Source organism: Saccostrea cucullata, unplaced genomic scaffold (assembly GCF_032062105.1).
Source record: "Saccostrea cucullata isolate Sc308-1 unplaced genomic scaffold, CSIRO_AGI_Scuc_v1 ctg8243, whole genome shotgun sequence".
NCBI lineage: Eukaryota > Metazoa > Mollusca > Bivalvia > Ostreida > Ostreidae > Saccostrea > Saccostrea cuccullata.
In genome coordinates, this window is record NW_026926612.1 from 15,360 (window position 1) to 28,314 (window position 12,955).

The following is a 12,955-nucleotide window of genomic DNA, read 5'->3' on the forward strand; positions in this document are numbered from 1 at the left end:
TCGTCCAGCTTAACCACCGACAGGCTGATACCCTCGATGACAATGGTCCTTTTGGGCATGAAGCCTCGACGATAAGCTAAATTGGCCGCACTGGCAAAAGTGATGGATTCCTGGAAGGGGTCGGACTAAGCTCTTGAGGGTGGCTCTAAACTGAAAGCAACATCGTCTCAAAATATCCACGTCCGAGATAAAATGCTCTAAAAATTCCTTCTGGAAATCAAACTCTTTTCCGGCCTGTTGTTCGTACCATTGGTAAAAAGCCTGTCGTCCACTGATGGTCATGTCGTCTGGATTGTAGTAAGCTGCCGGGGGATAAGGCGCCACGTAATTTCGGTTTAATAACGAACAAGCAAATTCAAAGAATTGTGGTCTCCCGCTTTCGGTGTCTTAGTGGGTAAGATTTCAAATATAAATAACCTTTTATTCATGAAACTCTCCTACGTTTAATGCAGTACTCGACATAATTGAAGAGGATCTTTATTTGATCCAGGTCCTTCTGCATTTCACAAGCAAGATTTCTCATAATTTGAAGCTGTACTAGGATAGCAGTGGGTGGAGGGGTTGACCTTTCACGTATTCTCCTTTCCAACCTCTCCCGTCTCTCCGCGCGTCTTTGACGTCTTCTGTGAAAATTACATGCTTAATTATAATATCGTATATCTTTTAAAAAATCGCGATATGACATTTTTAGCTCTACTGGTCAGAGACCAGAAGAGCTTATGCGATAGTAATGCGTCCGTCGTCCGTCCGTCTGTCTGTCTGTCTGTCTGTAAATAATTTTTCAAAATGCTACTCCTCCTACAGTTTTGGTCTGATTTCAATATAACTTGGCACACAAGTAGACTACACTAAGGTACACAATTCTGTGTATCGGTTTTTGATTTCGATGAACGGTGTTGCCGTGGTTACTAAAAAAAAAAATTTCTGTGAAATTCTTTCAAAATGCTACTCCTTTTACAGTTTTAGTCTGATTTCAATATAACTTGGCACACAAGTAGACTACAATAAGATACATAATTCTGTATATCAGTTTTTGATTTCAATGAACGGTGTTGCCGTGGTTACTAAAAATAGAAAATTCTGTGAAATTCTTTCAAAATGCTACTCCTCCTACAGTTTTAGTCTGATTTCAATATAATTTGGCACACAAGTAGACTACACTAAGATACACAATTCTGAGTATCGGTTTTTGATTTCGATGAATGGTGTTGCCGTGGTTACTAAAAATAGAAATTTCTGTGAAATTCTTTCAAAATGCTACTCCTTCTACAGTTTTAGTCTGATTTCAATATAACTTGGCACTCAAGTAGACTACAATAAGATACATAATTCTGTGTATCAGTTTTTGATTTCGATGAACGGTGTTGCCGTGGTTACTAAAAATAGAAATTTCTGTGAAATTCTTTCAAAATGCTACTCCAAATACAATTTTAGTCTGATTATAATATAAATGTGGCATGCAAGTAGACTGCACTAAGAACATAAAGAGACTTAATCAAGGATCATTATTCTATTTATTGCTGTTGAAAAGTTTCAATTTCCAACTGCTTAAGTACTTTTCTCTTCCTTTGCTATAAGTACAAACCAGTAGAGCTTCAGTCTCGACAGAGACTTCTGGTTAATACTGATTTAATTAACAACGTTTTTCTACACTTTGATAAACGACTTGTTTAACATGTGTAGACAAGCTCAGTCTGGTTTTACAAAATATTCTATTATTGCAATCACTACCGTTGTTTCTTTTTGTTTTAAATCATGCCAGAAATTTTGATCATGAGGAGTTATATTAGCAAATTAAATAGCAAATTACTTAAAAAGAATATCAATATAAGGTTTATAAAAAAAGGTCTATCTCATCCCCAGCATGATAGAATCTTCCACTCTTTTAAAAGGTGTCAAATTTGGGTCCATATCGGCAGGTGGACTACCTAGCCTTCAGAGGTAATAGTTGTGGTGGTGGCGCACGATGGTTGCATTGTTGACGAGTTACTGAAAATTTGTAAAATATTTTTTAGCTATCTAGAATCTCATTTAGTTTTCGAATAAAAAATACATACAACTCAATTCATGTCGCTTGCATCATTGAATTAATATAGGAAGCCGTGACTTGAAATATTAAAAAAAATATTCCAAAAATTATGTTAATCGATACAGTTGACGCAATTTACAAAAGTAAAGTCAACTTACTATTAACTTTGCCTTTTGGTTTGGGATGTCTGGAGACAAACAAACTCTTGGAAATGGATTTGGTACTAAAGATTCACTTAAGCTTGAGGGCATATCAGAAAATGAATTTGGTGGGGAGTTTCTAAAAAAACAATCAAATAAAAAAAATTAATAAATAATAACTAAATAAATAAATTTTCAATTAAAAAAATAAATTAATTTTATGTGAAGGTCGTAATAAGTAGTCTTCTAAAAAACATTTGCATGTTGTAAATATAAGTAAATTTACTTTGGATCGAAGTTTTGACCGTTAAATTCTTCCTCCAGCTCAATCCATTTTTTCTCGAAGTCCTGAAACTTCGTCATGCTGTCTTGCTTGTCACCCATTTCGATGTCTTGGTCACTTTTATTTTGTTGCAGCAGTATTAGTACCTTTGATACTTGTTGGTTGGGCTCTTGATTGTGTGTTCTATATATCTCTACTAATAAATTAAATTTTGCAAATAAACTACGAAACAGCGTTCCTACTTATTCATATAACAAACAATAGGTATATGGTGATGTCCGTAAACTATATTCAGATTTTACTCGCATAGTGAGTATCGTACATAACATTAAAAGTCTACATTAATTTTCTATAGACAGCCATGAAATTATACAGAGGTGCGCAGGGTGGCTTTTCCGGTTGACGGATCTAAGCTACTAATGATTTTTATAAAGAAACTACAAGCAATCGTTTGTTTATTTCATAGAACGTCAAACTTGAATTATTTAACCAAAACTTGATTGAAATGATATACTTAGTAAAAGGAATAATTTGTGATACCGATTAAAAAGGTTGATGTGCAAATATTGCTTAAAGGGTAATGGAAATGAGTGGCAATTCTTTTATATGTTTTAGGACGCGGCGAAATAAAACCAACAAAAAGAAACCGCATCGAAATCGATGCACGATTAACGGAGTTATTGCCTGTTGAAAGCGTCTATTTTTATCTGTTATGAAAATCCAATCAACAAAAATAGCATCGATCGAAAACGAGGCTATATCACCGTGACGTCACAACAGGGACAGATTAGGCGGATTAGTATGAATTACGAGATTAGTTCCGACAACAAGACGATATCAGCCCTTAATATTTGATAAACCAGATGGATTGAATGTCGAGCTTGGTATAAGACCTTACCAGTTTGAACCAGAAGCTGATTCTGACGAGGAATTGGTAGTTGAAAACAACGCACAGCCCAGCGAAGGCGAGCGCTTGGGGAATCTGATTGGTTAGAAAATAGCATTTTGCTTAATTAAATTGCTGAAATATGACAAAGGTAGTCTTATATTCAGATTGAATGACCATATTACGCACAATAAATTGCGCAATTTATTTAGGGTATGACTGAACTATGAATATTTTTTGCTCTGAAGTTAGCTGCAAAACTGTAGCTCTCCGAAAAAAATATATATTGATAGACCGGACTATTAATATATACTTTTTCGGAGAGCTACAGTTCTGCAGCTGCTCTAAAGTGATTGCCAATTTGATTGATTACTGGCAAATCTGTTACCAAAAATCACATTCAATATAGGATCATGATATTTAAAGCCTTCTTCAAATTATGTTGGCTAAATGCTAGCTAAATGTTTTGTTATTATTATTATTTTGATTTAATAATGGATCAATGTAGAATTGTTTATCTTGAAAATAATTCAATAATTTGGGAATACACTGTAGGCCTATACTGTGGTTTATTTACCACTGTAATTCATAACTTAGTATCATAACCATGTTTTTTTGGCCATTTTCAGGCACGTATCATCGTTTTTGAAAGTGAGGGGGGACAACCAGATAATTGTTTAATTACCCGTAATAATTAACAACCAAAAAAAAGGATATTGCCCAAACTCTAAAATCCTATTTCGGGGGTGGGGGGGGGGGGGGGGGAGCGGCAACCAACCTTTCAATGGGGTTGTTGCAAGGGAAGGTGGTGTGTGGATGGTTGATAAAGGAATGGATGGTTGGGGGGCTGTCTGTGCTCGTACACAATTGCAGAAATGGCATTTCGTCAGGTATTTCTTTAGTATGATTAACAGAATTGCAAGGGTGCATGTAATAGCCCAAGCTGTAACCCTAATAATACACAAAAAATATTTTTAAACAAATGCTTATTCATACAATAATACATATTGATGTTATACACATTGTAGAAAATAAAAAAAATCACCCATTTGCCACTACATGTAAGACAAAGTATGGATTCTGTTGAAATCTATTTCAGATCATTTGTCTGGTTGTTTGCATATTACAACATCTTAATCTTTTATACATAATGTAGATTGATTTTTTGAAACATGATTTTTTGAAACATGATTTTTTAATTTTTTTTCTAATATCTCCGATATCTCCGATAAAATAAATAGGACCTATTAAAATAAAAAAACAAACTAACATATTTATTGACAAAAGGATGGTTACACACTGACCTGTAGTACCAGGCTCATCAAAAAGGTTGTCCTGCTCGTCAAAGTCCTGCATATTCATGTCTGCAATACAATAAAATGTTATTGAGTATTGAGTCAGTCTAGAGTGGGTTTTGAAACAGTCTGTATGAAAATCTTTCTAAACTTACTGGTCAGCAAGACCACAAGGTTGGATTTTCTTCAAACTAAATAGAAAGTACACGGGTTTGCTTTGTTCACTTTCTTTCTTGGTAGAATCACAAAGATAACTTTGTAATTCCATACACGTTAAAATTATTAAAATGGAAACACTTACTGTGATCCATGGTAGGGCCATTGTATTGCAAAGACGTTCTTGTTGTGACTGCCCATTGATTGCTCGAGTTTGGGGTCTCTCAACTGCTGGTCCAGTTGTAAGTGTCCGGCGGATGGTCCCAGTCTGGGGTCTCTCAACTGCTGGTCCAGTTGTAAGTGCCCGGCGGATGGTCCCAGTTTGGGGTCTCTCAACTGCTGGTCGAGTTGTTGGTGTGACTGTTGAAAAAAAAGAGTCGTAAATTAAATTTCAATAAAATAAAATTTAAAAAAAACATACAACACATACATACAAAATGTTTTAGCATAACAACAATGTACATTATTCAATTTGTCCATTCCATTCTGAACAATCAAGTATTAACATACACCTATATTCAAGTTAAAATATTATGTGAAAAAACTTGGTGTAGAAATCAGTCACAGACAATACAAATAAAGAAATCTACACAACAAACTAAAAATGAAATAAATATTCCAATTCAAGTGTTTGATATATTGTTTTATATCAACATCTTTGCATTTAAAAACTTTGCAAATGTACACAAAGCGAATACTTTTGAAAATATTCTGCCACCCAGTTCAAAATTTTCAGTAATTGAAACAAACATTATTAATTTTCGATGACCAAACTAAAAAAAAAGTCCGTAACACACAAACCTTGTCTTTCGGAACACATCTGGATTGAAATTGGTGAACCGATACAACATAAACATTCCATATTAAAGATACAACGATTTGATTGGCTGATGAAATTATCACGTGTTCTAATTTTTCTCACGATACTTTCCAAGTCTACAAATCGTTCACTATAAGCCCACTCCTTTAGAAAATCACCAAAAATACCACATCATTCCATATTAAGACAAGCAACGGCTTATAGTTCAAAAATTATAAATTAAGTGGTCAAAACAATTTAATTTGAACCCCCCCTCCCCATAATCCACACACTTTGAATTTCCGCAATGTATATGTATTACTTACCGAATATACCATGGCATTGGAGTCCATGAATGCTCCGCACTATTGGAAATTCAAAGTGGGACGGCGGCTTTCCGTTGACGACGATGATGCCGGCACACTTGGCAACGCGAATTTCGCGTATCTGGACATTGACGGCAATGCTTACACAATTGCTTTGGTAGAGTGCGCAATTTACCAATCCATGATTATTTGGACATCTCGTAGCTTCAGCAAATGTGTACAACTCCATTATAATAATTAACGTTATGCCTATCAGCTTAGCTGGTGTTACCTTGCGTCCTTCCATCTTCGCAACGGCGCGAATTCTGCACGGACTTTTCAACGTCATCATCATCATCATGTGACCTTTAGGCCACCCTGATTTCGCGATTAATCTAATCACACCCTTATAAGCATTAACTGATTACAAACCAAAATAAGGGAGACAGATACTGAGGGAACTTAAAACAATAGTTCTTGTATGTAGGGATAATTATATTAACATTTAACATATTAGCAATGTAAGGGAGGAATAAAGTTTCAGAATTAAATTAGGACATTTGTGTAAGACAATCTCACACATTTAGAATGTGTAACATAAGAGACAGTGACTATAATATTTTTTAAGTACTAGGACCCTGTGGATAAATGAACAAAATTTACACAATTACAATTACTATATTATAAGCCTAAATTTGATATTTTCCTTTGTATGTGTTTACATACACGAATAAGTCTCGTTTCTTGCATTTACTAAAGTTCAAATTTTAAATATCGACTAAAATCTTCAATAAAATTGCGCTGCAGTGTTGGAAGCTTTCTTGTAGATTTATCAGTAAAATAGAAAAAAAAATTGTAATATTTTTTGTTTGTTTGTTCAAAACAAACTACTTGGTAGTAATTTCACTGTCACTTAATATCGGTAGGTATAAATAATTTACAGCGGAATTTTTGTTTTTTTTGTTAAATATAACTATATGTATAACACAAAATTTTTTTTTTAATTTTATGTGAATAAATCGGTTCACGTGACCTCAGTAAATAAGTTATTGGAACAGTTGTATAAAAGCTGTATTTAATGAATGAGCACACGTTAAGTACATACATCCTGACCTATAAAGACCAGGAAATAGTTCAGGTCATGATGTATTACCTTTGCGCAGGTGTAGAACCGGGCGGTATTTTCAATAGTGATTCAAAAGACGTTCAGATGATGAATAAAGAATAATACTGATTGAAACTTCTCAATCATTACTCAATCCATCAATTATAGTGATGATACCCCAACACACACGCCCTTTTTTTTCGTACTAGCAAAACCTCCATCCAAGAGAATATATAAATGGGGAAGGGGGGGGGGGTGTTGCAAACAGATTTTATCATTGACAGAATATCAGTGACAAGAAGAATGGCAGAAGAATTCCTTGATTTCCTGTAAGTGAAATATTCCTTTTGTTTTAAGAATTAGCTAAATTATTTTAAGGTGCAAAGTTAAGAAGCTTTTGTTTTAGGTTTATGACTGGTAAGTTTTATAAGTTTTTCAATTTTTTTAAAACATTATTTTTAATTCGAATTTTATATTTTCTTATAAAGATATGTTAGCTTTATTGTTGGTGAACACAGTTCTAGTTAGTCTTTTTTTCTTTTTTTCTGTTTAAAGTTGATGAATAAGATTATGAGTTGCGTCAAGCAAAAAGGGACCTTCGTGACATAAACGTAATCACGTCACAATAGCGCTTCAAAGACGTGACGTCGCGCCGGTGCGTTTTGTCAATAAAAAAATCATACGATAAAGCAAAATAAAAATTTATTTGCGTACATGTAATACTAATGTTAAAAAAAAATACACGCCTATAACTGTCCGAAAAAAAATGTTTAATGTCGTCAATTTATAGATTTACTCTTAATATTTCCAAAATAGTTTATTAACTAATTTAATTTTTGATAGTTCATGAATGGCCTTATTCATGATAAGTGAAAAATGTCTATGAACAAATCCATATACAGTGTAAGTGTTTACCTCAGTAATCTGTGAAGACAATCGCGTCTTTGGCCTTCCCGGCTGAGCTCCATACCGTACAGATAAATTGTCACCTGCATTTATTTCAATTTTTTTCTGTTGTTTTTTTATTTAGTGTGGGGATGGGGGTTACATATTACACATTCCAGGTTGTTTCTCCGTTAGTCAGATTAAAGGCCCGAGAATTGGCGACTCAATGCCCTAAGTTTGTTATCAGAGATTAAGTAATCGAATCAAGTAAACTGATACTAGCATAGTTGCAATAGTGTTTTGTCAATACATATAGAAGGAAAAACATGAATGCAGCTGGTAGGAAACTGGCTGTAGCAATGTCATAAAGGATGAAGCGGCGAAAACCATATGGACTTTTGTATTTCCTCATCAACACCATCACCTTTGGCGCAACAATAATCAACAGTGGTCATTTTCAAAACTAGTTGGAGTTCTTATAATATTCATTGCCTAAATTTTTTGAAATAAATTAAAGTTAAACACGTTATCTTTGCTTTAAACTGATGTTGTTAACTTCATAGTCGAAAATTAAGAGCGATGATTTAAAATCAGACTTATGTACATTAGTTTTATTTTCTAATTTGAAGTTTACCAATTTTATTTAAGGCAAATACAGTAGTTCCAAACATTTTGAGTTGAGCTTATAATCTTGCATAATATCGTATAATTAAATGGTTTGATACCCCCCCACACACACACACCCTAACATCCTCGCGCACGCACTTTTTTTTTTAAATGTGCTTATGTTCATTTATTTTACTATGGAAAGGGAACCTTTCAAGGATTAATTCCGATTTTTTTTCGTTATTCTCTCGATCTTGATTTCCTTTATTTTTTTCCTTTTTAATTTATTTTTTATTGTATCGATTTTGCTTGTTCCTTTTCGTTTTTACGTATTAATTTACTATTAATTTCTTTTTTATTTTGACCATAGACACTTTGAAAATTCAATGGCACATGCACCCCTCTTCTCTAAAAAAGATCGCTCCTATATTTGATCATTTAATTAAGTGCCGGATCATTAATTGTCTTGTAATTCACATCATCAGTCAAGAGGTGGTAAATTATTCTGTTTTTCAAGCAATATCTCTATAGTTCCGTTTTTTTTTCATACACTGTAGATGTATTTGCAGAAGATTATAAGAATTTCATATTCGGAAGTTGTGCAACCCCTTTGTTGATGTTGCCGTAGACCTATCTCAATTTACACTGCGATTGTGAAATCAGATTATTTACGCTCGTGCATGTTGTGACCTCTTAATAATATTGTCTGATGACTCCTTTTTTAATCTCAGGCTAACAAATAACGTCTTTTTATAAAGCCCTTTCCAACAAATGAAGATTCTTTCTATGTGTCTGCTTACTGCATATGATTTTAAAAATATATACATTCTGTATATACATTTTTTTTTTTCAATTATGTATGAGAGAAAGTTTGATCCTGTTACAACCTGACTATCAATAAAATGTTGGGTTTGAAAAAAAAATACTGCGTTTTGTAAATAATATATAATTTCTTTCTTTTCTTTTTTTTTTTGGGGGGGGGGGGATGGGGTATATCACTCGGAGCTCCTCGGATGGCTCGTACCTGGTTGAATGGAGTGAAGCGGAGTCAGCCGAGGACTGCCGATTGTACAGATGCATAATGATCTATCTATTACAAAATAATGCTGAGAATAAATCTAAAGAAATTTCATTCGATGGCAGCATGTATACGTAGATTATATTATTTGGATTTTCAGGGGATGAGTATGCATCTTACACCATATAAACATATCTTTTCTTGTTCTGTTTGATACAGCTGAATATGAATAAACTGATTATCTACATGTACATGTATGTAACTGTGTATCAAATATTTAGATTGTACAGTTAGAATGTCATCCGGTACCAGTGATTTGGTCAATAAAATATTGCATGAATCAACATACTAGCACGTGAATGGGTGGCACAGAAGAAAAGCTTATACATGTGTTAATTATATATTAACGATTTTAGTATATTCTGAAAGTGTGAATTTTACTTCTTACTTTTACATGTATTGGTGTCCGACTAATTGTTTTGCATCAAGCCTAGATATCTACATAACTTAGATATTTTTATCGGAATATTTTAGTGCTGATCAAATTCAATTCCATAATATTTTTAACATGAGAATAAAATACAAGATTTTCTCTTTACAAAATTGTACAACACACGATATTTATTTTAAACAAAATTTATACAATTGCAAGCGATGTAACATGTCTTTGTTCCATGGCAATTACAACGTGCCTGGCTCACTTTTGAGGAAAGCAACCCCCCCCCCCCCCCCGTGTCCCCAATGTACAAAAAAATTATTTCTTTCACTGATATATAGTAAAGTTATAATAATTGATACAATGTGTACCGGTATATTTTATTTGATTTTAGCATCTTAAATCACTGACATATAGGCAAGTAACATCGTTAGAAGGGGGGGGGCAATCACGTTTAATGTAATTTGAATAGGGGAATTTTCCACATTTCAATATAATTCTCAATTGAAATAAAATAAAAGGACATCGATTTTGAAAGAAGTGTGATATAATTGATAAGTAAAAAAAAAAAATGATAACAATGTCTGAAAGCTGCACCCCCTAAAAACAATTGTTCAGGGGAGTACAACTATGTCATCCCCCCCAAAAAAAATAAAAAACATATACATGTAGGTACTGGGTAAGGGTTTGTTTTTGTGGAGGCAAGTTTGCTGATATGGCGAAAGGGAAAAAATCAGTTCTTTGACCGGGATTTATCCATACGACCTTACTACATGAACATTGGTATTCATTTTAGTCCCTTGCAAGCAATCGTAAATACTCGGTCATTTCTGTTCACGAACATGTTATTTCTCCCTTGGAAAACTTCCCAGTTGTTATGAATGCCTTGCGAGATAACTTCAGAGTAGGAACTTGTTGGTTTTGTTCACATGGTCAGCGGTCTATCCCCTTGTGAAGGATCCTTTTAAATACCAGTTTTTCAGAGATTAATGCATGCTTATATTCAGGTTGTAGAAAGATTTAATGATGTCATTGAATATATTCTTTGAAAATGTACAACTTCCTTAAAGTTTATTATTTCAATATTGGCCTACATATATATATATATGTAGAAAAAATTGTCGGTTTTTTTTCCCAACAGACTTATCGCTATTTTACAATGTATAAGATTATGTAGATGCTGAAATGGGGGGGGGGGGTGAAAACCTTAAATACATGTAAAAAAAAATAATTTCTAACGAATACAAAAGGGTTATTTAGTAATAATATCGGTCCAAATATCAATAACGTTATGCGACGTTATTCAACGTTTTATAGCGTTATCTTTTTAAAATTGCATTGCTTTCCGTTTGAGTTTTAATTAGTATTTAGATGGTATACAATAAAAAATTTGGTATCAAAATATTCAGAAAAACTAGCTCTTTCAGAATCGGTGAAAAAACGATTTTCGAAAATTTTGTCACGAAGGTCCCTTTTCGCTTGACGCAACTCTTATATAAAATACAATATCTATAATTGGGATATTTATAAAACACATGATTACCCTTAGTACGGGACTGTGTATTTCTTATCATAGAAACGCAAGCAAATCCATAGATACCTTTAGTGAATTCGAGGAGTTATGGGTTAAAATGGGGGAGGAATTGGAACGGTCTGCGTTTCCATCTCAGTAAGTGTCATTTTGTGAAACGAAAATTAATCTGATTTAGTCACTTTTTGAGTTTTCAATTTTTTTTTCAAAATTTTTAAACCTAGTTCGATGACATCTTTTCTCAAAATTCATAACATGATAATACTACTAATAATAATAAAATAAAATTAAAAATATGAAAGAAAAAACCGTAAGTGCTCTATGTATTTTATTTTCACATTTTCTCTCTCTTTTATTGAAGTTATATTCCAGCCCCTCCCTCTGCAAACTACCATTCAACATTAAGTACAATTGGCAAAGAAAATGAGTCATTAAAAAGGTAAAGATTGGATTCTTGTGTAACGTAATGTACTAGAATGTGTTATATGTATATTTAGTAACTTAAAAAAAAAAATTCTTTAATCATTACATTTTCATATTGTTTAATTTCTGAACTATTAGCTAACTGATTTTTATTAAGTTAAATTAAATCTTTTGAACTTCAGAAAAAGCAGGTTTACATAATTTCGATAATTTAGTTTGAACATAATAAAAAGTTAGTGTCTTTCACCTTCTCTCTCGATCTCTTTAGACCCCTAAGTCCTACACCAGAGAGCCAGGGTAACTGCGGCACCTTTGCACCAGTTGCCGACACTCGATTCAAACTGCAGTGCCTTTGCGCCAATTACATGTACCAGTAACTCGGATAATGATAAGGGTCGATTTAGTCAGGCGGAAGACTCCATTCTGATTACTTCGAGGTGATGAATGTTTAAACACATTAATTACATAGTAATATTGAATTATCATCTTATTGATTACCATCGATGTTAATTCATTTACAAAAGGGTTCTGAAAAAATGTAATTAAATTAGTTTTGCTAATTTCTATGTTATAAAAGGCATGGGTTCTTAAAACTCACAAACCAATAATCACTAAATGTGGGATATAAATGAATTGAATGTGGAATCTGACACTCTGTAACAGTGTGTAACTAAGGTTGATTCTGTTTCATTAACAGGCGAACAAATCCGGACAAGATGTGTAAGTTGGAAAATAGGATGACGGAACAGAGTGTTATGGGTCAGAATAACCCTAAATGCCAGCAAAGATCAATAACACAATTTAAACTTAAGAATAATTTATTTACAGTAATATATAATAAGTATATGAAACATAAAGTACAAACTTAGCAAAAATCTAAAAATACATACATCAGAGTGTCCGTTGCTGCACACAATGTCCCAGTGAAAATATATATCCCAGTTATTTCTCAATAGTGCTTATACGACAAAGTATTCACAATTATTCTATGCATCGAATTGACAGGGTATTTATACAGTATCATAAATCTAGAATATTCTAGAAATTGTTAAAATATG

At 33.3% G+C, this 12,955-nt stretch overlaps 1 pseudogene; it reads left to right on the top strand.

The window, feature by feature from the left end:
* The first annotated feature begins 11,574 nt into the window (after positions 1–11,574).
* Positions 11,575–12,656, top strand: LOC134272235 (uncharacterized; annotated as a pseudogene).
* The last annotated feature ends 299 nt before the right edge of the window (positions 12,657–12,955 follow it).